The 25,306-nt window shown below is 42.3% G+C and overlaps 1 protein-coding gene across 14 annotated transcripts in view; it reads right to left on the bottom strand.

Moving 5' to 3' along the window:
- MAGI2 (membrane associated guanylate kinase, WW and PDZ domain containing 2) overlaps window positions 1–25,306 on the bottom strand; it is a 923,418-nt gene that overhangs the window by 61,074 nt on the left and 837,038 nt on the right. The window lies entirely within an intron of this gene.

The raw sequence follows: 25,306 nt of genomic DNA, 5'->3' as shown, positions 1-25,306 counted from the left end.
GGCCAAATCGCGGCATCCCGAATAGCTTACAGGACAGCGGAAGGGCCCCTACCTGCCTCCTCAGTGCCTGAGATCCAGGCATGAGCAGTCAAGCGGCAGAATCGTCGATCACTGGTTTCCTATGAGAAACCAGTGATCAATGATGAAGATCAGTGTGTGCAGTGTTATAGGTCCCTATGGGACCTATAACACTGCAAAAAAAAAGTGAATGAATATCATTTAACTCCTTCCCTATTAAAAGTTTGAATCACCCCCCTTTTCCCATAAAAAAAAACACAATGTAAATAAAAATAAACATATATGGTATCACCGAATTATAAAAATATATAATTAATTAAACCGCATGGTCAATGGCGTGAGCGCAAAAAAAATTCCAAAGTCCAAAATAGTGCATTTTTGGTCACTTTTTATATAATTTAAAAATGAATATCAATAAGTCCTATCAATGCAAAAATGGTACCGTTAAAAACTTCAGATCACGGCGCAAAAAATGAGCCCTCATACCGCCTCATACACAGAAAAATAACAAAGTTATAGGGGTCAGAAGATGATAATTTTAAACGTATTAATTTTCCTGCATGTAGTTATGATTTTTTCCAGAAGTCCGACAAAATCAAACCTATATAAGTAGGGTATCATTTTAATCGTATGGACCTACAGAATAAAGATAAGGTGTCATTTTTACCGAAAAATGTACTACGTAGAAACAGAAGCCCCCAAAAGTTACAAAGCCGCGTTTTTTTTCTATTTTGTCGCACAATGATTTTTTTTCCGTTTCACCGTAGATTTTTGGGCAAAATGACTGACGTCATTACAAATTAGAATTGGTGGCGCAAAAAATAAGCCATCATATGGATTTTTACGTGCAAAATTGAGAGTTATGATTTTTTAAAGGCAAGGAGCAAAATATGAAAATGCAAAAACGGAAAACCCCCCCGGTCCTTAAGGGGTTAAAGGGGTACTCTGCACCCCTAGACATCTTATCCCATATCCAAAGGATAGAGGATAAGAGTTCAGATCGCCGGGGTCCCGCTGCTGGGGACCCCCGGGATCACGGCTGCGGCACCCACCTGTACGGCTTCCACCTCCCACCGGCAACGCTGGAGGCTTCGGATCCTGACCACAATGGTGGATGAGCGTGACGTCACAACTCTGCCCCGTATGATGTCCCGCCCTGCCCCCTCAATGCAAGTCTATGGGAGGTCAGTCATGCCCCCTCCCATAGACTTGCATTGAGGGGGCGGGGCATGACGTCACACGGGGCGGAGTCATGACGTCACGCTCGTCCGCCATTGTGGTCGGGATCCGAAGCCTCCAGCGTTGCCGGTGTGAGATGGAAGCCGTACAGGTGGGTGCAGCAGCCGAGATCCCGGGGGTCCCCAGCAGCGGGACACCAGCGATCTGACATCTTATCCCCATCCTTTGGATAGGGGATAAGATGTCTAGGGGTGCGGAGTACCCCTTTAACTATATTATGGATAACACAAAAGATTGGAGGGGTAAGGATTTGAAGAGAGGACGTACCCTGTAGAATATATGGTGTCAGGATATTGGGTGGAAAGATGCCTGGCGACAGCTCTATCTGGCTAAAGAGGTTTTCTCATGTTTCAACTTGACACAATTGACAGCTTCAAGAATTGATCTACTTTTGGTGAATGAAGCCGCCTTAAGGTCAATTAGAAAAATAGCATATGATATAAAAACGGTATCAGACCATACAATGTTAGTTGGGTATATTACTAGTACACATAACAGGGGAGGGTTTCACAAGATAAATATTAACCGACATTGGTTACATATTGAGGAAGTTACACAGGGCTTACAAGAAAAGTTGTCTAGTTTTTGGGAGATTAATAAAGGATCCACTGGGATATTAATAGTGTGGGACACGTTAAAAGCTTTTTTAAGGGGTATTTTGGTTAAGAGAATAGCTACATTTAAAAGGAAGTCTAGAGAACAGGAAAAAATATTGATTCAAGAGGTAAAGGTGGCAGAGGAATTATTTGCAAGGGTTAAGGATAAGGAACACTGGGAAAAGTTGATTTCAGCACAAGAGAAATACCTTGTGAAAAAGCCTTAGAAAAAGCCCAACACGTGTTCTTTGTTGCAGGGCAAAAAACAGTAAACGGAAGGGGGAAGATCAAATAAATGGCTTACAGGTATCATTAAAAATCAGAAAGAGAATAAAAGTATAAAGGCACTTAGAGATTGTACAGGGAAAATAGTAATTTATAAAAGAAGAGATAGAACAGGTTGCCCTAACATTTTATCAAGAATTGTATAGAAGGTAATAAAATGGAAGAAGAAATAAAAGAATTGTATTATTTTAATTCCAAAAAAGGGAAAAGACTATAATTATATCAACTCCTACCGTCTAATATTCTTATAAACTACGGACTGTAAAATATTCACAAAAATTTGGTCATTAAGGCTACATAAGGTGGTAGAGCAAATTATTGGGGAAGAACAAAAAGGAATATTTATAGTAATATTCAAAGAACTTTCCTGAACGTTCAAGTGATTGAAGAAGGCCATCCTGTCTTTAGATGCAAATAAAGCATTTGACAGGGTGGAGTGGGGATTCCTTGAAAGGGTGGTAGAGGAACTGAATTTTGGAGATATGGTGAACAAGGCTGTAAGAACAATATATAATTCCCCAAAAGTTAGATAAAAATCAATGGAACATTATATGAGAGCTTTGATTTAAATAGAGGTACACGACAGTGGTGCCCACTATCACCCACACTCTTCGCGATTTTAAAAGAACCCCTGGCCCATATAGTAAGATCAACAAATATTTTTGATGGTTTTGGGATCAATGGAGTTAGGGAAAAAAGGTTAATATACGCGGATGACGTTCTTCTTTTTGTTAAAAATCCAATTGTAAGTATTCCGCGTACAATTAAGATGTTAGAGGAATCCGGACAACATTCCGGGTATAAAATGAATTGGTCCAAGTCAGGGGTACTACCACTGGATGAGGAGATTAATGTTCCGATAGGAAATATGAAAAATCTGAAACTTAATGAATCACATGAATATTTAGGAATAAAAAATTTCAAAGAATATAGAAGAATATCCTAAAATCAATCTCGTGCCAGCTTTGGATAAGATTGAAGGTAAAATATGTACCGTATATACTCGAGTATAAGCCGAGTTTTTCAGCACGATTTTTCGTGCTGAAAACACCCCCCTCGGCTTATACTCGAGTGAACTCCCCCACCCGCAGTGGTCTTCAACCTGCGGACCTCCAGAGGTTTCAAAACTACATCTCCCAGCAAGCCCGGCCAGCTATCGGCTGTCCGGGCTTGCTGGGAGTTGTAGTTTTGAAACCTCCGGAGGTCCGCAGGTTGAAGACCACTGCGGCCTTCAACATCATCCAGCCCCCTCTCACCCCCTTTAGTTCTGAGTACTCACCTCCGCTCGGCGCTGGTCCGGTGCTGCAGGACTGTCCGGTGAGGAGGTGGTCCGGTGGGATACTGGTTCCGGGCTGCTATCTTCACCGGGGAGGCCTCTTCTAAGCGCTTCGGGCCCGGCCTCAGAATAGTCACGTTGCCATGACAACGACACAGAGGTGCGTTCATTGCCAACGTACTTCTGCGTCATTGTCAAGGCAACGCCTCTATTCCGGGCCGGAAGCGCGGAGAAGAGGCGCCCCCGGTGAAGATAGCAGCCCGGACCACCTCCTCACCGGACCACCTCCTCTCCGGACAGCCCTGCAGGACCGGACCAGCGCCGAGCGGAGGTGAGTACTCAGAACTAAAGGGGGTGAGAGGGGGCTGGATGATGCCGATGGCTGCCCGGGCTTGCTGGGAGTTGTAGTTTTGAAACCTCTGGAGGTCCGCAGGTTGAAGACCACTGAGGGCGAATGATGAGAAGAGGATGATGAAGGGGGGGTGTGGGGATGATGAAGGGGGGTGGGGATGATGAAGGGGGGGGTGTGGGATGATTACAAGGGGATGATGAAGGGGGGATGTGTGGGATGATAAGGGGATGATGAAGGGGGGATGTGCGGGATGATAAGGGGATGATGAAGGGGGGGATGTGTGGGATGATAAGGGGATGATGAAGGGGGGGATGTGGGATGATTACAAGGGGATGATGAAGGGGGGATGTGTGGGATGATAAGGGGATGATGAAGGGGGGATGTGCGGGATGATAAGGGGATGATGACAAGGGGGGATGTGTGGGATGATGACAAGGGGATGATGAAGGGGGGATGTGTGGGATGATAAGGGGATGATGAAGGGGGGATGTGTGGGATGATAAGGGGATGATGAAGGGGGGATGTGTGGGATGATGACAAGGGGATGATGATGAGGATGTTAATGACGGGTCTGGATGATGACAGGGGGGGATGAGGTATTTCCCACCCTAGGCTTATACTCGAGTCAATAACTTTTCCTGGGATTTTGGGTTGAAATTAGGGGTCTCGGCTTATACTCGGGTCGGCTTATACTCGAGTATATACGGTATATGGAAAAAAAATGCCCCAATTCTCATAAATGACACATTCTTTAAAGGGATGTAGCGGAAAATAAATGATCTTATATGGGGTCGGAAACATGTGAGGATAGAGCAAAAATATATTGTTCCACCAGTCAAATTATGTGGTTTGGGGTGCCCAACTTCCGAAGGTACTATATGGCAGCACAATTTAGCTTTTTGGTGACATAAGAGTATGATAGAGATATTTCTACAAAGATTTACGAAACAGGGTTATAATGTTTGGGAAACACTAGAGGATGGGGTGAGGTAACACTTTTTTTTAATGAAAATGTTAAATAAATTATGGAAGCAGTTGAAAAAAATTATAGGAATTAGTGGAAGCTTTTAATTGACATTCGGCAAAGAGTCAAGTGCGTAGGAAAGTGGTTCTTAACCTGGGTTCGATCGAACCCCAGGGATTCGGTGAGTCAGTCTTGCAGGTTCGGCGGAGGTCAAGACACACACCCGACTCATATGATTCGTGATGACAAGTCCCGCTTGTCCATCATTGGCTGCAGGTGATCATGTCCCACCTAACAGATCTCAGAGTACTGTTATACCCTACTGTAAAGCAAGCCTCCTATCCTTTGTGGCTCCCCTCCTACGTGATCGCCTGCATGCGTCCCACGCTGGAATGAACCACTTCCGGTGTGGCCTCTCGTGACGCACTTCTGGTCCCATGGAGTCTTAAACAGGCTCAGCCAGACGGATCCCTCTGACAGTCATATCCAGCATGGGTAAGACAGCTGTTCACATTTAGTGTTGAGACAACAGATGTCAATGATGAATACCTCGATGAAATCATTGAACTTCAGCAGAGCCAGGTTCAACAGCAACTCTTCAGAATAACAACGCTCTCAACGTTTTGGTGTCAAAAAATGGTAGCGTACCCTATTATTGCTAAGAAAGCTCTGGAGGTTTTCATACCGTTTGTTACAACATATTTTTGCGAGCAATCCTTTTCGAGGATGCTGGACATAAAAACAAAGAAAAGGAACAGACTTTGTTGCGAAAATGACATGAGAGTGGCACTTGCCAAGGTAAAGCTGCGCATTTCTGAACTGATCTCTGAAAGACAACAGCAGAAGTCACACGGATTTGCAGTAAATATTCATTATGTTTTTGTGTGAAAATCATGTTTTCATGGTTTTGTTCTTTGTTCTTAATGGTTTTGTTCTTTAATGGTTTTGTTCATTTTCTGCACCTATGTATAAAAATATACTTAAATATATACCTATGTTTTGAATTTGAAAAAAATCATATTTTATTTTTCCAATTAAGAAGGGTTCGAAATGCGCATATGAAACGAGGCTGTCAGAGACCTAGGAACACTCTGCATTGGTTGTAATTGACATTGATAAGTATTATTAAATTATTAAAGCATTATTAAAATAATAATGTGAATAATGATCAGACTAATGAATTGTTTGTGAGCTAAGACCATTGGATGTGTATGCTAGAACTGCTGGCATAATCCAAAATAAATTGTCAGATTGTTTTGTTTCCAATTTTGCTGGCCCTCTATAGGTTACCATTGAGTTACAGGTCAGCCTGTTGTTTCTGGACAATGCTCAATTTATTGCATCAAATATTATTAACTTTTGCCATATACTTTAATTTCTGATCACAGAATCAGAATTATTATTATTTTTTTTACTATGACATGATACACGTCTGTATTATGGTCCCAGCCTGAACAGATTCCCTGAACAGCAAAAAAAAATGGACATATTAAAGGGGTACTCCGCTGCTAGGCATCTTATCCCCTATCCAAAGGAACCCCAGCGATCTCCCACAGCACCCCAAATGCCGGGATCAGGCATCAGTGGTCAAGACATCACACCACGCCTCCTCCATTCAGGTCTATGGGCGGGGGCGTGACTGCCGCCCACTCCAAGCGTTCAGAACGTTCTGAACGCTGTGGCACGGGAGTACTCCTTTAAAAACCTCACCTCTTCCGCCCCTCACTAGTTTATAACAAAAGATCATTTGAGAAAGTAGAAAAGAATTTGTGTGAAAGTGAACAGAAAAGTAATCATCCCAAGTCAAGATTAGTGAATTTTTGAAAAATTCTATTTGGCTCATTCGCCGAAATTTCCGAAAAAATTAGGTTCGGTCCAAATTTATTTGAAGTGAATCGCTATTAAGAACGGCTATTTCTGGCCTACAGAGAGGCTCAATAGGGGTGTAGAACACTTTGCTTTGTCCCAACACGCATAGGGAGTGTGCTGTGTTAGGGAAATAATATTGTTATTCAGTATGACATGCAGATTAGTCATCGCTATTAGAATCACTCCCGCAGAGCGTCTGGATGTGGCAGATTTTTTATATAACTTTAATTTAAATTTATTTTAATTTTTTGATTACCCATTCTGGTGAACATCGAGCTGTGGTCCTCCGCCAGGGGAGATACCACCTGTTCCAGCCCCTGCCTCTCAGTGCCCCGACTGTGAAAGTGCAAATGTTTCATTTAATCAGTTTTGGTTCATTGTTATCGCTCCAAGCTGTTTCATTGGATTCTTGTGATAATTGCACAGGTAATATGATGTCGACGACCATAGGGCCTCAGTCTTGAAAAGATTACATCGATTTTTTTTAAATTTAAGATTCATATTAGATTTCCAAGTTTAATGTCCATAATACTGTATGACCACAAAACCCAATCTAACAAGGAGTCACATGGCGGCACAATGACAGAGCCTAAAGGTGGCAGCAGCATGAGGAGCATTCTGGCATAATCTGGCAGAATGACACAGCTTGGAATTGGGGGCAGTAAGAAGAGACCATATAGTGGCTGAATGACACAGCCTGTCGTTGGCGGCAGCATAAGGAGACCATAGGGCCTCACAATCCCTAAGTTTAAGGGTAAGTTCACACATACAGGATCTTGCGCAGATTTGATGCGCAGGATCTGTAACTGCTGATTAGAAGCTGTACTCATAGAGATAGTCCGTGAATAAGTTCCTCTTAAAAAGGCGCTGGTACCCAGGGATGGAAGAAAAGTTATTTTATTTGCAACGCGTTTCGATCCCGAACCGGGATCTTCGTCAGGCATACAATACAATAAAATAAGGTTACATTTATAGTGTCAGAAAATTGATGACCACTTCCGGGGAACCGGAAAATGACGTGTCATTGCTACGTGTCATTCTGATAAAAATGACACTGGTGAAGTATTTGTTCAGTCAAATCCATAAAAATATATAAAAATACCAATTCGAGATATAAATGATAAAATAGTGAAAGTATTACAATAAATTTAATAAAATATAAGAACTTAAAAGAATGAATGAAAAGCAGTACCTAAGTGTGACCATTAGGTGGCAATGTTGTAGTACGTAAATGTACAAGGGAACCAATACCTAAAAACCACCACTGGGTGGCGGTGTTGTAGAGGGGGAATAACCATTTTATGGTGTAGTTGCTCAAAAGCTACCACTAGATGGCAATGTGGCCCTGATGTTATAAAATGATGGATGTCATAGCAACCACCCGGAGGAGAGTGTGTGGGAAGACAACTACTCGGTAAGTGGAAACAGAAAGATCTTTTTTTGTCATCACCTTTTTCTCTCAATTTATTTGTTGAGTCTTCTGTAGAGATTTGTTTGAGTCTTCTGTAGAGATTTGTTTGTTTATTGTTTTTTGTTTTTGATTGGTTAGAGGATGACTTCCGATAGTTCATTAAGGCCATCAGGAATCAAAGTTCCCATTCTGTAGATCCAGTATACTTCTTTTCTTTTCAGTTGTTCAAACCTGTTGGAAGCATTGTGTGGTATTATTTCCAGGGGGGTAATTTTGATGGGATTAATTATATCTGGATGAAATAGAGCACAATGTTTGGAAACCCCATGTAGCATAAATTTATTTTTGATGTTGTGTCGGTGTTTATTTAGTCTATTATGGAGCGGTTGTGTGGTTCTCCCGACATATTGAAGTGAGCATGTACATTCTATAACGTATATCACATAGTCGGACTGACATGTGAGGTGGTTTTTTATAGTAAATCTTTCTCCCGTTTTTTTTGAGATGATTTGGGTGAGGCCATGTGTAATTTCTCCGCAACATCTACAATTTTTTCTGTAACATTTGTAACTCCCCGATTTTAAAGCATGGTTTACACCTTTTTCGTGAAATGGCTTATTCCCCTCATGCAGACAGAGGGAAAAAAAATAAAAAGCTGTGACATCTTGTCCACAACAGACTCAGAACTGTGGACAACAGTAAAATAAAACCCTCTGAACTACAGAACTTCCTGCCCAACAAACAGGCAAGAAAAACACACACATGCTGCCAAAACATATAAACACATGTATATTGCAAAAAAACAAAACTTACAAAGAAGATGCCATATAGTAAAAAAAATTAACAACCGGAGTACCCCTTTAATTTCTCAATCAATTCAAATAGATACCTGGAAATATTAGAATATTATGTATCAAAATAGAAAATCAAAAACGTGTGTTCCATCTGCATGGCCAATATGTTATTCGATGCTACCATAAGAAATTATATGAAATATATTGTTTAGCTATATCTGGCATAACTATCAGTTGTAATAGACAACAATCCTGCTACTCATATTAATATTACATTGATCACAGTATAAGACCTTCATTTCACCCTTTAGCTGAGTTCACACATTTCACTGGTAGTTTTGGGGGAAGACACTTTGAATATTCCCTTGCAAACTTGTTTTGCCATTCAAAGCTCACAGTCCACAGGATAAGTATTGTTTTAGGTCAAAAATGCACTTTAACCCCTTAAGGACTCAGCCCATTTTGGCCTTAAGGACTCAGACAATAAAATTTTTACGTTTTCATTTTTTCCTCCTCGCCTTCTAAAAATCATAACTCTTTTATATTTTCATCCACAGACTAGTATGAGGGCTTGTTTTTTGCGCGACCAGTTGTCCTTTGTAATGACATCACTCATTATATCATAAAATGTATGGCGCAACAAAAAAACACTATTTTTGTGGGGAAATTAAAAAGAAAAACGCAATTTTGCTAATTTTGGAAGGTTTCGTTTTCACGCCGTACAATTTATGGTAAAAATGACATGTGTTCTTTATTCTGAGGGTCAATACGATTAAAATGATACCCATTATTACATACTTTTCTATTATTGTTGTGCTTAAAATAAATCACAAACTTTTTAACCAAATTAGTACGTTTATAATCCCTTTATTTTGATGACCTCTAACTTTTTTATTTTTCCGTATAAGCGGCGGTATGGGGGCTCATTTTTTGCGCCATGATCTGTAATTTTTTTTGATACCACATTTGCATATAAAAAACTTTTAATACATTTTTTATTTATTTTTTAATAAAATGTATTAAAAAAGTAGCAATTTTTTTGACATTTTTTATTACACTTGAATAGTCCCCATAGGGGACTATTCATAGCAATACCATGATTACTAATACTGATCTGTTCTATGTATAGGACATAGAACAGATCAGTGTTATCGGCTATCTTCTGCTCTGATCTGCTCGATCACAGACCAGAGAAGGTGAGGGGACCTCCGTGCGGCGTTCTGAATGATCGGATCCCCGCAGCAGCGCTGCGGGAGATCCGATCATTCATTCAAATCGCGCACTGCCGCAGATGCCGGGATCTGTATTGATCCCGGCACCTGAGGGCTTAATGGCGGACGCCCGCGAGATCGCGGGCGTCGGCCATTGCCGGTGGGTCCCTGGCTGCGATCAGCAGCCGGGATCAGCCGCGCATGACATGGGCATCGCTCCGATGCCCGCAGTTATGCACAGGACGTAAATGCACGTCCTGGTGCGTTAAGTACCACCGCACCAGGACATACATTTACGTCCTGCGTCCTTAAGGGGTTAAATAACCCGTTAAAATACACACCAATTAGCTTTTTAACCCCTTAAGGATTCAGGGTTTTTCAGTTTTTGCATTTTCATTTTTTACGCCTTACCTTTTAAAAATCATAACCCTTTCAATTTTCCACCTAAAAATCCATATTATGGCTTATTTCTTGCGTCACCAATTCTACTTTCCAGTGACAGTCATTTTACCCAAAAATCAACGGCAAAACGGAAAAAAAAATCTTTGTGCGACAAAATCGAAGAAAAAACGCCATTTTGTGGGGCTTTTGGGGGCTTCCGTTTCTACGCAGTGCCTATTTTGGTAAAAATGACACCTTATTATTCTGTAGGTCCATATGGTTAAAATGATACCCTACTTATATAGGTTTAATTTTGTCGTACTTCTGGAAAAAATCATAAACTACATGCAGGAAAATGTATACATTTAAAAATGTCCTTTTCTCACCCCTATAACTTTTTTATTTTTCCATGTACAGGGCAGTATGAGACCTAATTATTTGCGCCGTGATCTGAAGTTTTTATCAGTACCATTTTTGTTTTGATCTGACTTTTTGATCACTTTGTATACATTTTTTAATGGTGTACAAATTGACCAAAAATACGCTTTTTGGAATTTGGAATTTTTTTACGTGTACGCCATTGACCGTGCAGTTTAATTAACAATATATTTTTATAGTTCGGGCACTTATGCACGCGGCGATACCACATACAGGTGCTTCTCAAAAAATTTGCATATTGTGATAAAGTTCATTATTTTCCATAATGTAATGATAAAAATTAAACTTTCATAAATTTTAGATTCATTGCACACCAACTGAAATATTTCAGGTCTTTTATTGTTTTAATACTGATGATTTTGGCATACAGCTCATGAAAACCCAAAATTCCTATCTCAAAAAATTTGCATATTTCATCCGACCAATAAAAAAAAAAGCGTTTTTAACCCCTTAAGGACTCAGGGTTTTTCCGTTTTTGCACTTTCGTTTTTTCCTCCTTACCTTTTAAAAATCATAACCCTTTCAATTTTCCACCTAAAAATCCATATTATGGCTTATTTTTTGCGTCGCCAATTCTACTTTGCAGTGACATTAGTCATTTTACCCAAAAATGCACGACGAAACAGAAAAAAAAAATCATTGTGCGACAAAATCGAAGAAAAAACGCCATTTTGTAACTTTTGGGGGCTTCCGTTTCTACGCAGTGCATATATCGGTAAAAATGACACCTTATTATTCTGTAGGTCCATACGGTTAAAATGATACCCTACTTATATAGGTTTGATTTTGTCGCACTTCTGGAAAAAATCATAACTACATGCAGGAAAATTTCTACGTTTAAAAATTTCATCTTCTGACCCCTATAACTTTTTTATTTTTCCACGTATAGGGCAGTATGAGGACTCCTTTTTTGCGCCGTGATCTGAAGTTTTTATCGGTATGATTTTTGTTTTGATCTGACTTTTTGATCACTTTTTATTCATTTTTGAATGGTATAAAAAGTGACCAAAATACGCTTTTTTGGACTTTGGAATTTTTTTGCGCGTATGCCATTGACCATGTGGTTTAATTAATGATATATTTTTATAGTTCGGACATTTACGCATGCGGCGATACCACATATGTTTATTTTTTTTATTTTTTTACACTTATTTTTTTAATGGGAAACGGGGGGGGGGGATTCAAACTTTTATTAGGGAAGGGGTTAGATGACCTTTATTAACACTTTTTTTAAAAATTTTTTTTGCAGTGTTATAGGTCCCATAGGGACCTATAACACTGAACACACTGATCTCCTATTCTGATCACTGGCGTGTATTAACACGCCTGTGATCAGCGTTATCGGAGCTTGACTGCTCCTGCCTGCCTGGCACGGAGCAGTCATTCGCCGATCGGACACCGAGGAGGCAGTTAAGGGCCCTCCCGGTGTCCTGTCAGCTGTTCAGGATGCCGCGATTTCACCGCGGCGGTCCCGAACCGCCCGACCGAGCAGCCGGGTCACTTTCACTTTCACAGCGGCGGTCAGCTTTGACCGCCGCTTCTAAAGGGTTAATACCGCACATCGCCGCGATTGGCGATGTGTGGTATTAGCCGCGGGTCCCGGCCGTTGATGAGCGCCGGGACCGATGCGATATGATGCGGGATCGCGGCGCGATCCCGCTTCATATCGCGGAAGCCGGCGCAGGACGTAAATATACGTCCTGCGTCGTTAAGGGGTTAATACAAAAAAAAGTCAACCTTCAAATAATTATGTTCAGTTATGCACTCAATACTTGGTCGGGAATCCTTTTGCAGAAATGACTGCTTCAATGCGGCGTGGCATGGAGGCAATCAGCCTGTGGCACTGCTGAGGTGTTCTGGAGGCCCAGGATGCTTCGATAGCGGCCTTAAGCTCATCCAGAGTGTTGGGTCTTGCGTCTCTCAACTTTCTCTTCACAATATCCCACAGATTCTCTATGGGGTTCAGGTCAGAAGAGTTGGCAGGCCAATTGAGCACAGTAATACCATGGTCAGTAAACCATTTACCAGTGGTTTTGGCACTGTGAGCAGGTGATAGGTTGTGCTGAAAAATGAAATCTTCATCTCCATAAAGCTTTTCAGCAGATGGAAGCATGAAGTGCTCCAAAATCTCCTGATAGCTAGCTGCATTGACCCTGCCCTTGATAAAACACAGTGGACCAACACCAGCAGCTGACATGGCACCCCAGACCATCACTGACTGTGGGTACTTGACACTGGACTTCAGGCATTTTGGCATTTCCTTCTCCCCAGTCTTCCTCCAGACTCTGGCACCTTGATTTCCGAATGACATGCAAAATTTGCTTTCATCCGAAAAAAGTACTTTGGACCACTGAGCAACAGTCCAGTGCTGCTTCTCTGTAGCCCAGGTCAGGTGCTTCTGCCGCTGTTTCTGGTTCAAAAGTGGCTTGACCTGGGGAATATGGCACCTGTAACCCATTTCCTGCACATGCCTGTGCACGGTGACTCTGGATGTTTCTACTCCAGACTCAGTCCACTGCTTCTGAGTCCCCCAAAGTCTGGAATCGGTCCTTCTCCACAATCTTCCTCAGGGTCCGGTCACCTCTTCTCGTTGTGGAGCGTTTTCTGCCACATTTTTTCCTTCCCACTGAGGTGCCTTGATACAGCACTCTGGGAACAGCCTATTTGTTCAGAAATTTCTTTCTGTGTCTTACCCTCTTGCTTGAGGGTGTCAGTGATGGCCCTCTGGACAGCAGTCAGGTCGGCAGTCTTACCCATGATTGCGGTTTTGAGTAATGAACCAGGCTTGGAGGCAATCAGCCTGTGGCACTGCTGAGGTGTTATGGAGGCCCAGGATGCTTCGATAGCGGCCTTAGAGTTAATTAGTTGATTCAGATGATTAGGTTAATAGCTCGTTTACAGAACCTTTTCATGATATGCTAATTTTTTGAGATAGGAATTTTGGGTTTTCATGAGCTGTATGCCAAAATCATCAGTATTAAAACAATAAAAGACCTGAAATATTTCAGTTGGTGTGCAATGAGTCTAAAATATATGAAAGTAAAATTTTTATCATTACATTATGGAAAATAATGAACTTTAGCACAATATGCTATTTTTTTTTAGAAGAACCTGTATGTTTATTTTTATTTACACTGTTTTATTATTTTAATGGGACAAGGGGGGTGATTAAAACTTTTATTAGGGAAGGGGTTAAATGATCTTTATTAACACTTTTTTAAACATTTTTTTGCAGTGTTATAGCCCCCACAGGGAGCTATAACACTGCACACACTGATCTTTTACACAGATCACTGGCATGTATTAACACGCCTATGATCAGTGTTATTGGCGCTTGACTGCTCCTGCCTGGATCTCAGGCACGGAGCAGTCATTCGCCGATTGGACACCAAAGAGGCAGGTAAGGTCCCTCCCGGTGTCCTGTAAGCTGTTCGGGATGCCGCAATTTCACCGCGGCGGTCCCGAACAGCCCGACTGAGCAGCCGGGATAGTCTCACTTTCGCTTCAGACGCGGCGGTCAGCTTTGATCGCCACGTCTGAAGGATTAATACATGGCATCACTGCGATCGGTGATGTCCTGTATTAGCTGCGGGTCCCAGCCGTTGATGGCCACCGGGTCCAACCTGACCGACCCCGCAGCATATCGCGGAAGCCGGCGGCGGACGTAAATATAAGTCCTTCATCGTTAAGGAGTTAAACAATAGTGGCTTATTTGTAAACTCTTATATTGAGTTCCCAGACATCTGGACTAGGACTTCCATTGTTATTATTCTCCTTGTAAACAGGTTTTAGTATCTGTCTACCTTGGAACAGAGGGCAAAAAGGTGAGGTCAGCATTATAACCAGGCCTGACAGAATACAGGAAAATTCTGGCTTCAGAGCCATGATCTAGGAATTCTATAAGCAAAATAAAATATCTTGATTTATATTTATACCAATTATGGACACGCCCGACAAGGCGCCTCGTCTCCAGTGCCTTGACCAGCCATCGTTCCCAACACGTTTTGTAGGAAATGAAGCAGTGGAATGACGTTCATCCCGTAATCCTGGTGACTGACTAATAATGTGGCTTCCTCAAAGGGCCTGAGCAAACGGCAGGTGTCACATATGAGCTGCCACTGGTTGACATTGAAGTTACACAGGGGAGTCGCCCTATCCGCTTGGTTCAACAAGATATCGGTGATGGCTTTTCTCTGTTCGTATAGTCGGTCCAACATATGGAGGGTGGAATTCCAACATGTGGCAACGTCGCAAATCAGACTATGTTGGGGGATACCGTTCTGACGCTGAAGCTCAAGGAGGGTGTGCTTTGCGGTGTACGAGTGGCTGAAGTGCATGCAAAGTTTCCTTCCCATTCTTAGGATGTCTTGCAAATGGGGGGAGGGGGGGCACTTCAGGAACTGCTTGACAACCAGATTGAACATGTGTGCCATGCATGGCTCACCCTTCCTTGTCACAGTGCAGACAAGATGTTCTTCCTGTTGTCAGTCACCATAGTTCCCATTTCCAGTACTGCCTCCTTCGCATAGAAATGATGGCTTGGGACTCTCCACCTTGGCTCAGCACAAGCCATCAGTTCTCTGAAAGGTGCACCACTTGAAAAGGGAGGGACTGCAGCACCAGCAACTTGGACAGGAGCACATTCAGCTTCTGTGCCGTTGGATGAGTGGGCGCATACTGTTGGACTCTCTTGGACATGGCTTGCCGAAGGATTGCTGGCGGAATGACTGACTCAAAGTAGGAGGAGCAGGAGCATCTGGAGTGACAGAAAGAGGGTATGACACACAGCTCCCTTCGGCTGAGGTGGTGGAGCCATGGCTGGCTGAAACAGGAAGCCGTGTGCCCCTGCATATGTTGATGTAGGGCCATGGTGCCAATATTGGGACGCTGGCCACGCTTCACCTTCTGCCGACACATCTTGCATGTGGCTATGTTAACCTCCTCCGGATGCTTGGTGAGAAACTGCCACACCACAGAGTAGCTGATTTTCCCACCAACAGTCCGCACTTATTGACTGCTACTGCCGCTGTCTCAAGGAACCCCTGTTTCACTACCTCCCAGGAAGGTAGGCTGCTGCGAAGCAGCTTCCCCGGGCATGTTTGGCTCCAGACTTTCCACTTCTGCCACCATGCTGACTGCTAACCATGCTACCACCTTGCTGGCTCAGCTGCTGCCTCACGGGCAACCTGCAACCCTCTTCTCCTGATGATGATGATGATGAAGCCCAATCTGCACCGGGCTCCCAAGTGCGATTGGCTTTATCATCATTGAGTTGTGTCTGCACGTCACTGATGTCCTCCTCAGGTTCCTCAACAGTCTGTTTTAGGACCCTGAACGCTGGCAACACCACCTACCACGTCACTCTCCTTATCACTACTTGCCAGCCTAGAGTGGGAAGCGGCGGATATCTCCTCCACTTCTTCCCTGGGCAGTAGCTGCTGACTCTCCTCTATTAGTTCGTCCTCAGTGAATAGTGGAGCTGAACCCACAGCATCAGATACTTCTGTAGGGGAGGGAAGAGCATTGTACAGAGGGAATGGGAGGACAGGGACTGCTCTCGGGCCATGCCAACTGACGGTTGTGTCCGAGGAACCCACCGACTGTTGACTGGGGGTATCAGATGTCACTTGTGATGAAGTGGATTACCGTGTTAACCAATCGATGATGGCAGATGGGTTGCTGGTCGAGACATGACTGCTAGCTGACACCGGGAGATCAGGCCTTTTGCTGTGACTCCTGCTGCCACTCGCCCCTAGTTTACTGCCACCTCTGCCTGGGCCTGATGAATTTAGGCCTCTGCAACTCCTCTGTGCACGTCCTTGCACTTATCTGCCTCACATACTTAGTGCGTATACGAGGGGAGTACAATTCGCTTTACTACGCTTAAAACAGTATTTGTCTAGAACAGCAGCAGGTGTGTACTTTCGGCTGGCCTTTTAGAGTAACTAGGCTCATAAGACTATTTCAGGAACAAAATGGTACAACACTTAAATGTACGTATGTGGTATGCACTTATGAAGGCAGTAGAATGTGCTCCACTACGCTTAACAGTATTTGTCTAGAACAGCAGCAGGTACCCATAGATAAATTGATATTGTGCATTGAATTGCAGCGGTTTCCCACTAAATTTTTTCTTTCAGGGGTTCCCTGAGCCGAAAAAGGTTGGGAAACACTGACATATGCTGTTTACTATTCAGCCATCCTGCCTTATGTACAACTATACTGGTTATATGGGCTCAAACCTTTAAGATAGGAGACCGGATGAAGCATCACTGGATGTGAAACAGTCTGTTGTCTACTCTGTTTTTTCCCCTGCACCCTCCCCGTTTTCTCCCGAAGTCGGACGTCTTTGTTCATGGACCCCGTGGCATGTTGCATTAAAGCCTGAAGTTTTACAGTACAGTGCGGTGAGTCGCGACTCTGTTCTTCTCTTCTTGTGATTTATATTATCTAGTACTACATGGTTTCCATATAGAGTCAGCACCCCGCCACCCACAGACGCCGACCCTGAGGCTATCTCCCGAGTAACTCATTACACCTGCTGTGCCATAGCTTTTCTTGGTTTGACTTATTTCACTATTGTTTGCATGATTTATTAGTTATGTGGCTGATACATGTGTATCCTGTTGGCTACTGACCACCCATTGGTTATATGCTACTTTTCACACTCTAAGGTTGCTTTCAGAAATGGAGGGAGACATAAAGGGTAAGGAATGGGACTTCTTATGTTTTTGAATCCCTTCCTTTTTTGTATTCAATAATAGCTAATAAAAATCTGAATGTGTGAACACACCTTAAATGGGTTGTCCAGGATTAGAACAATATGGTTGTGTCTGGTATTACAGCTCTGCTCTATTGAAGTGAATGGGACTGAGTTGCATTACTATACACAACATGTGGACAAGAGATGTGCTGTTTTTGCAAAACAAAAAAACAAAACAAAAAAAAGCACCCCTTTCAATTAACCCCCACACAATCAAATACTTAGAAAATCATAGTGCAAAGCATGATTGATAAAAACCCCTTGTATTGATAGGTGTTGAAAGCATCAATAAAATTAATAATATGCTTTCATCTGTACAAGTACTGTCACCTTAACCCCTTAAGGACTCAGCCCATTTTGGCCTTAAGGACTCAGACAATTAAATTTTTACGTTTTCATTTTTTCCTCCTCGCCTTCTAAAAATCATAACTCTTTTATATTTTCATCCACAGACTAGTATGAGGGCTTGTTTTTTGCGCGACCAGTTGTCCTTTGTAATGACATCACTCATTATATCATAAAATGTATGGCGCAACCAAAAAACACTATTTTTGTGGGGAAATTAAAATGAAAAACGCAATTTTGCTAATTTTGGAAGGTTTTGTTTTCACGCCGTACAATTTATGGTAAAAATGATATGTGTTCTTTATTCTGAGGGTCAATACGATTAAAATGATACCCATTATTATATACTTTTATATTATTGTTGCGCTTAAAAAAAATCACAAACTTTTTAACCAAATTAGTACGTTTATAATCCCTTTATTTTGATGACCTCTAACTTTTTTATTTTTCCGTATAAGTGGCGGTATGGGGGCTCATTTTTTGCGCCATGATCTGTACTTTTTTTTTGATACCACATTTGCATATAAAAAACTTTTAATACATTTTTTATAATTTTTTTTAAATAAAATGTATTAAAAAAGTAGGAATTTTGGACTTTTTAAATTTTTTTTCGTTCACGCCGTTCACTGTACGGGATCATTAACATTTTATTTTAATAGTTCGGACATTTACGCACGTGGCGATACCAAATATGTCTATAAAAAATGTTTTTTACGCTTTTTGGGGGTAAAATAGGAAAAAACGGACGTTTTACTTTTTTATTGGGGGAGGGGATTTTTCACTTTTTTTTTTACTTTTACTTTTACATTTTTTTACATTTTTTTTTACACTTGAATAGTCCCCATAGGGGACTATTCATAGCAATACCATGATTGCTAATACTGATCTGTTCTATGTATAGGACATAGAACAGATCAGTATTATCGGTCATCTCCTGCTCTGGTCTGCTCGATCACAGACCAGAGCAGGAGACGCCGGGAGCCGCACGGAGGAAGGAGAGGGGACCTCCGTGCGGCGTTATGAATGATCGGATCCCCGCAGCAGCGCTGCGGGCGATCCGATCATTCATTTAAATGGCGGACTGCCGCAGATGCCGGGATCTGTATTGATCCCGGCACCTGAGGGGTTAATGGCGGACGCCCGCGAGATCACGGGCGCCGGCCATTGCCGGCGGGTCCCTGGCTGCGATCAGCAGCCGGGATCAGCCGCGCATGACACGGGCATCGCTCCGATGCCCGCGGTTATGCTTAGGACGTAAATGTACGTCCTGGTTCGTTAAGTACCACCTCACCAGGACGTACATTTACGTCCTGCGTCCTTAAGGGGTTAAAAAGGTACTCCGGTGGAATTAAAAAAATTTTTTTTTTTAAATCAACTGGTTCCTGAAAGTAAAACAGATTTGTAAATTACTTCTATTAAAAAATATTTATCCTTCCAGTACTTATCAGCTGCTTTATGCTACAGAGGAAGTTGAATAGTTCTTTTTTGTCTAACCACAGTGCTCTCTGCTGACACCTCTGTCCATGTCAGGAACTGTCTGGAGCAGGAGAGGTTTTCTATGGGGATTTGCTCCTGCTCTGGACAGTTCCTGACACAAACAGAAGTGTTAGCAGAGAGCACTGTGGTCAGACAGAAAAGAAAAACTCAACTTCCTCTGTGGTATACAGCAGCTGATCAGTACTGGAAGGATTAAGATTTTTAATAGAAGTCATTTACAAATCTGTTTAACTTTCTGGAGCCAGTTGATATGAATTTTTTTTTTCCACCGGAGTACCCCTTTCGGGACATCAGACCTAAATGTACATCCTGGTGCCCTGTTACTTAAGGTACCAATAAGTAATGAGCAGCAGTGGCACTCGCTTGCTTCATAGACTGTAAGCTATGGCTGCTATGAGCAGTCAATAACAGATAAGGGCAATGACAGATACGTCTTTAATCGTGCGTGGGTGCTGATTCCGATCTGCTGCTAGAGCCTGCTGAGGCAGGCTCTACCATCAGATCCTATATAACACTGAGTAATGCTATGCAACAGCATAGCATTATTCAGTGTATTAAATCTGATGATTGCAAGTCAAAGCCTCTATGGGGATTTAAAAAGTTTAAGTAAAATCAAAAATCATAATTTTTGGTCACATCACATCCCAGATAAAATGGAGTCAAAAGTGATAAAAAAAAAAATCATATATGTGCAAAAGTGGTATTGATAAAAACTACAGATCACACAGAAAACATCACATTTTTACCACAAAGTGCAATCCATAAAAATGAAACCCCTCAAAAATGCCAAACTAGGTTTTTCTTTTAATATTCCCCCATATAATAATATTCTTTTTTTAGCTTGTGCCGTACATTTTATGGTAAAATGAAGTGTCATTAAAAAGAACAATTGGTTGTACACAGAACAAGCCCTCATATGGGTCAGTGTATGTAAAAATAAAAGAGTTATGGTTCTTAAAAGGCAAGGCAAAAAAAAAACAAAAAAAAACTGAAAAGGCAAAAAAGAAAACTTGTTGTGTTTTCAAGGCCAAAATGAACTGTGTCCTAAGGGTATATTCACACTATGGAATTCCGCACAGTGCACATTACCATCAATGTGAATGGGTCCTCGGCAAATTTCAGTGGCAGACAATTAGCTTCAACTTAGCTTTATTCACTTCAATAGAACTGAGCTGCAATACCACACAAACTGAGACCAAGGAAGCTGCTATGATTTTCTACTTTGGGAAAACTCCTTTAAGGGTCTATTCACATGTACAGTATCCTGTGCGTATTTGATGCTGCAGAACTGAAGCTATGTTCAGTCATTTAGGGTATGTTTACACGTAGGATCTGCTGCATATTTTGTGAAGCTGATTTTTTGCTGCCCTTTGAAGTTAAATTCTGCAGTTTCAAATCCTGCGCATCAAATAGGCGCAGAATACTGTGAGTGTGTGAATACACCCTAAGGAAACATTACGATGGTGATCTAGTTTATGATAGCTTTTATTTTAGGCTTATGAGTATTAGGAGGTTAAAAATAAAATTTACCAAGGTCAGGAACAAGTACCAGAATGATATCATTTCAAATGAAAACTTCATATAACTTGCCATTTCAATGTAATGGTAGCACGTCCAAAGAAAAGGAAAAAAACATATGTAAGTTCTGATAATCATTTAAAATTGTACTTAGTAAACCCCAAGTTTGAACATCACAGGCATCAAACAAGCAGACGAAATTGATATTCATAGTTTCAGCATGAGACACTCTCTTTATATATCACCAATCCAAGTGGAAGTAAATAGTCTATGAATATTAACACAGGCAGAATAAAACAGTGCATATGATTGCAAAGTGAAGCATTTTCCCATTATATGCAATATTAAAAGAAATGAATATTGATCCATTTCCATCATACATTTGTGTTCTAAAGTTTACTTAAAATAAACACAGCTGCAGAATGTTAATATTTTAAAACAGCTTTTGGCGAGCAGTCTTTAATTTTTCTTTAATATTGTATGTAACGCTGTTACTGTATGTAAAATACCATTCTGTGCTAGGATAAATGTAGGCCTTGTGTGCTGCTGGTGAAATTTACCCAATATGTACCCCAAGAACTCACCGGTGTATCATGTTACTAGTTAATGATGATCCATGCTGTGCCCACCACCTAGTGGTACTCACTGGGGGAGATTTACCATCATTGTCTATTCTTCGCAGCACTTTAGACCAGAAAGTCTCACAAAAGTCGCACAGCCTGAGACAATCATCTAAACTAAATTGAGAAACACTGCTCTATGCCCTGAACTCTGTTAGTCTAAGTCAGTGATTCCCAACCGGGGTACTGTCAGGCCCTGCCCAGGGTACCGTGACGCTCTGGCAATTTTTTACATTAAAAAAAAAAAAAAATCTCCTGCCCCGGCCTGCATGCCTGTGAATCACGGTGGCGAAGGGAAGCCTGCATGCGCATTGCATGTACGTGCGCACAGCGTCCCCCTCCCCCTGTGGTGCCGTGAGTGAGCCACAGGCCAGGAAGGAGATATATGCAATGGGGATGGTGCGCCGGACCAGGAGCATCCATCCTCCCGGCCCCAGAAGCATCCATCCTCCCGGCCCCAGAACCATCTTCCCGGCCCCCTGCTTAATAAAGGTACTGCACCCTCTTCTCTCTGTCAACCCTGTCACCCCCTTTGTCACCCCCTTTCAACTTTGTCCACTTTCTTGTCATCCATGTCCACCTTGTCCGCCCCTGTCACCCATGTTCACCACCCCTCTGACCACCCCCCAGTCTACCCCCCAGTCTACCCCCCCGTCACCAATGTCCAACCTCCACTATTCACCCCTGTCACCAATGTCCACCCCTGTTACCTCCTTGTCACAACTGTCCACCCGTTACCACCTTTTCATTCCTGTCCACCCCTCTTTCACCCCCTACGCCCCCATCACCCATGTACACTCTTCTACACCCATCTGTCACCCATGTACACCCCTCAGCACCCCTGTCACCCATGTACACTCCTCTACACCCTCAACACTCGTTACCCATGTACACCCCTCTGTCAACCCCTACGCCCCATCACCCATGTACACTCTTCTACACCCCTCTGTCACCCATTTACACCCCTCAGCACCCCTCTGTCACCCATGTACACTCCTCTACACCCCCAACACCTGTTACATATGTACACCCCTCTGTCACCCATGTATACTCTTCTACACCCATCTGTCACCCATGAACACCCCTCTACACCCGTCACCCATGTACACTCTTCTACACCCCCAACACCCGTTACCCATGTACACCCCTGTCACCCCCTACGCCTTGGTCACCCATGTACACGCTTCTACACCCATGTACACCCCTGTCACCCCCTACGCCCCCTGTTACCTATGTACACTCTTTTACAACATCTGTCACCCATGTACATCCCTCAACACCCTTCTGTCACCCATGTACACTCCTCTACACCCCCAGCACCCGTTACCCATGTACACCCATTACCCCATACACCCCACTGTCACCCATGTACACTTTTCTACACCCCTGTTACCCCATTACACTTATACGCCCCTGTATCCCTCTTCACTTGTAAAAGGGGAATCTGGAGGCCGATGCAGGAAAAGTGTGGAGCCTAATAATTTTGTTTTGCAGGTTTAACAGTGAATTGTGGCTGGAAGAAATCATTCTGATGACCCAGAAAAGAGAAGGGAACGACGCTGATTTTAGAAGACGTCACTTGTGAGTTGCTGTATAAAGCAGCACTGTAATCTACATAGCCAACAGATAAATTGATGTTGTGCATTGCGGCTGTCTACACCCCCCCCACCCGTTTTTTGCTCCTCAAATTTCCTGGGGCTGCCCCCCCCCCAGGAAAAAGAAATTTCCAAGGGGTTCCCCGAGCCGAAAAGGGTTGGAAAACACTGGTCTAAGTTCAAAAGCAGCGTTATCCATGTGGTATTTAGCTAGAATCATAGGGTAGGTTCACACCATAGAAATTCAATTCCGAATTTAGGATATGAAATTGAATCGGAGATTCCGCTACAGCAGAGTCACCTTTAATTCAACATGACTCTGCTGGTCAGTGCAAACGGTGGAATTTTCATGCCAGTTCTTTCCTGAACAGAAATTCCTTTGTCCGTGTCCGCACAGAATGAAATCGGTCACTCATTGTGCGGAAGCCTAACGGATACATAACTGTCTGTAAGACAGCGCCTTCCTGTCCAAGTGCCGGAATATTCTGCCAGCGCATGCACTGTACGGAATGTGTGCTTAGAGATTCTCTGTGTGGACATCCCGTCGTGAGAACACAGCCTTAGGCACAGTCATTATTCAGCAGCATAGTGTCGTGGAATTCAAAAGGGGGAGATTGATGACATGTGTAGAGGAAGAGTGGTGCAGTTGACCAGAGCAACCAATCATTGCTTTAAAAAATTTCCGCAGGTCAGAACAAAATTTAAATAATTAAAGAAGGAGTCTGATTGGGTGCCATGAGAAACTGCACCACACTTTGACTACAGGTTTTGAGAAATCTCCAAAGAGACTAAATTGCACCATGCGAGTGGTGTAAATTCATATGCTTTCTTCAAATCAGCTGCAAAAGGGAAATTGGAGCACTAAAATATAGAAAACCAAAACAAAAAATTTGCATCCGATATCTACAAGGATAACAAAAATGAAGGGATAAAAAAAAATTAGGGATCATTGGGATTAAATTGTATTATTTTAGAATTTTATATATTATTAGATTACCCTTCAGATTAAAGCTAGAATGTCATTTAAAACATACACTGCACTGTGTCGCCTTGTATGTCCAAAAATATTGCTAAAAGGCTTTCTACTAACTATTTAGATTGGATTTCTGCCAGGTCTGACAGGGTCTGCCATTTCTGCGTATTTTGCCTTGATGCTACTTTTTTCAGACTTTAAAATAAAAGTCTCAGTTGATAAATTCCTGACCACTGCATTTTAAGCTCTATTGTACAAACTATACTATTTCTGCAGAGAAGAGCTCTAAAGCAAATGTCGCATAAACGTCTCAACTAAAAGACAGGCTTTCCGAGAGACAAATATAGACCATCTAAACTGGTCTAAACAGTTTGATAAATGTCCTCCAATGTGTTTAGTCCATATTTACACAGATTAATTATGTGTTAGACACATTTACTACCTTAAAGTATGTGGTTAAAAGGTAACATCGCTAGTGTCCATATTCTGAAGAACCATTGTTATAGTGTCCATTTTCTAAAGAACCAATGTTATATCATGGTGATCCATAAATTTGGTCTACTAACTTGTCTTTAGTCTGTTTACAGTGCATATACTGCACGTGCTACAAGTCCAGTTGTGAACTAACTAGCACCTGGTAAGCATTGAGCAACTTCAACTTCCACATAGATAAAACACAATTGTGCTTGCTTTCCTGTTCACTTACTACTATATTTTACCATTACTGATTACTATTGTAATAATGATTTAACACTACCTGTCAACTCAGGAAGCAAGTATGGAAGCAGTGTGATGGTGAATTTTCCTGACATGTTGCTGGAATAAAAAAAGTCAGGCATAAGGAGGCATTGGAGCAGCCAGAAATATAGCCGAAAGAGCTACAAGCCCCCAAATATCCGAGGAGCTCAGAACTAATCCACCTAGACCCATGATAGAGCTGTAAATGACATTTCCCCTTCCCCATATAGAATTTAAATCTACTGCTCTTCTCCCCCTACCCCAACATAGAGCAGGCACTTACACACCTCTGCTACTCTGTTAAGTCAAATTTTTTTTTACTGTCGCTCTATGAACAATGTGGCTGAGCTGAATAGTCTAGAAGTAGACAAAAGCTTCTGCTACTCCACCAATATTCTTCCACCTCTGCTGTGCAGCTAGTGA

This window comes from Hyla sarda, chromosome 4, assembly GCF_029499605.1.
Source record: "Hyla sarda isolate aHylSar1 chromosome 4, aHylSar1.hap1, whole genome shotgun sequence".
Lineage (NCBI taxonomy): Eukaryota > Metazoa > Chordata > Amphibia > Anura > Hylidae > Hyla > Hyla sarda.
Note: the sequence above shows the minus strand (reverse complement) of the source record. Positions and strands in the feature narration are given on the sequence as shown.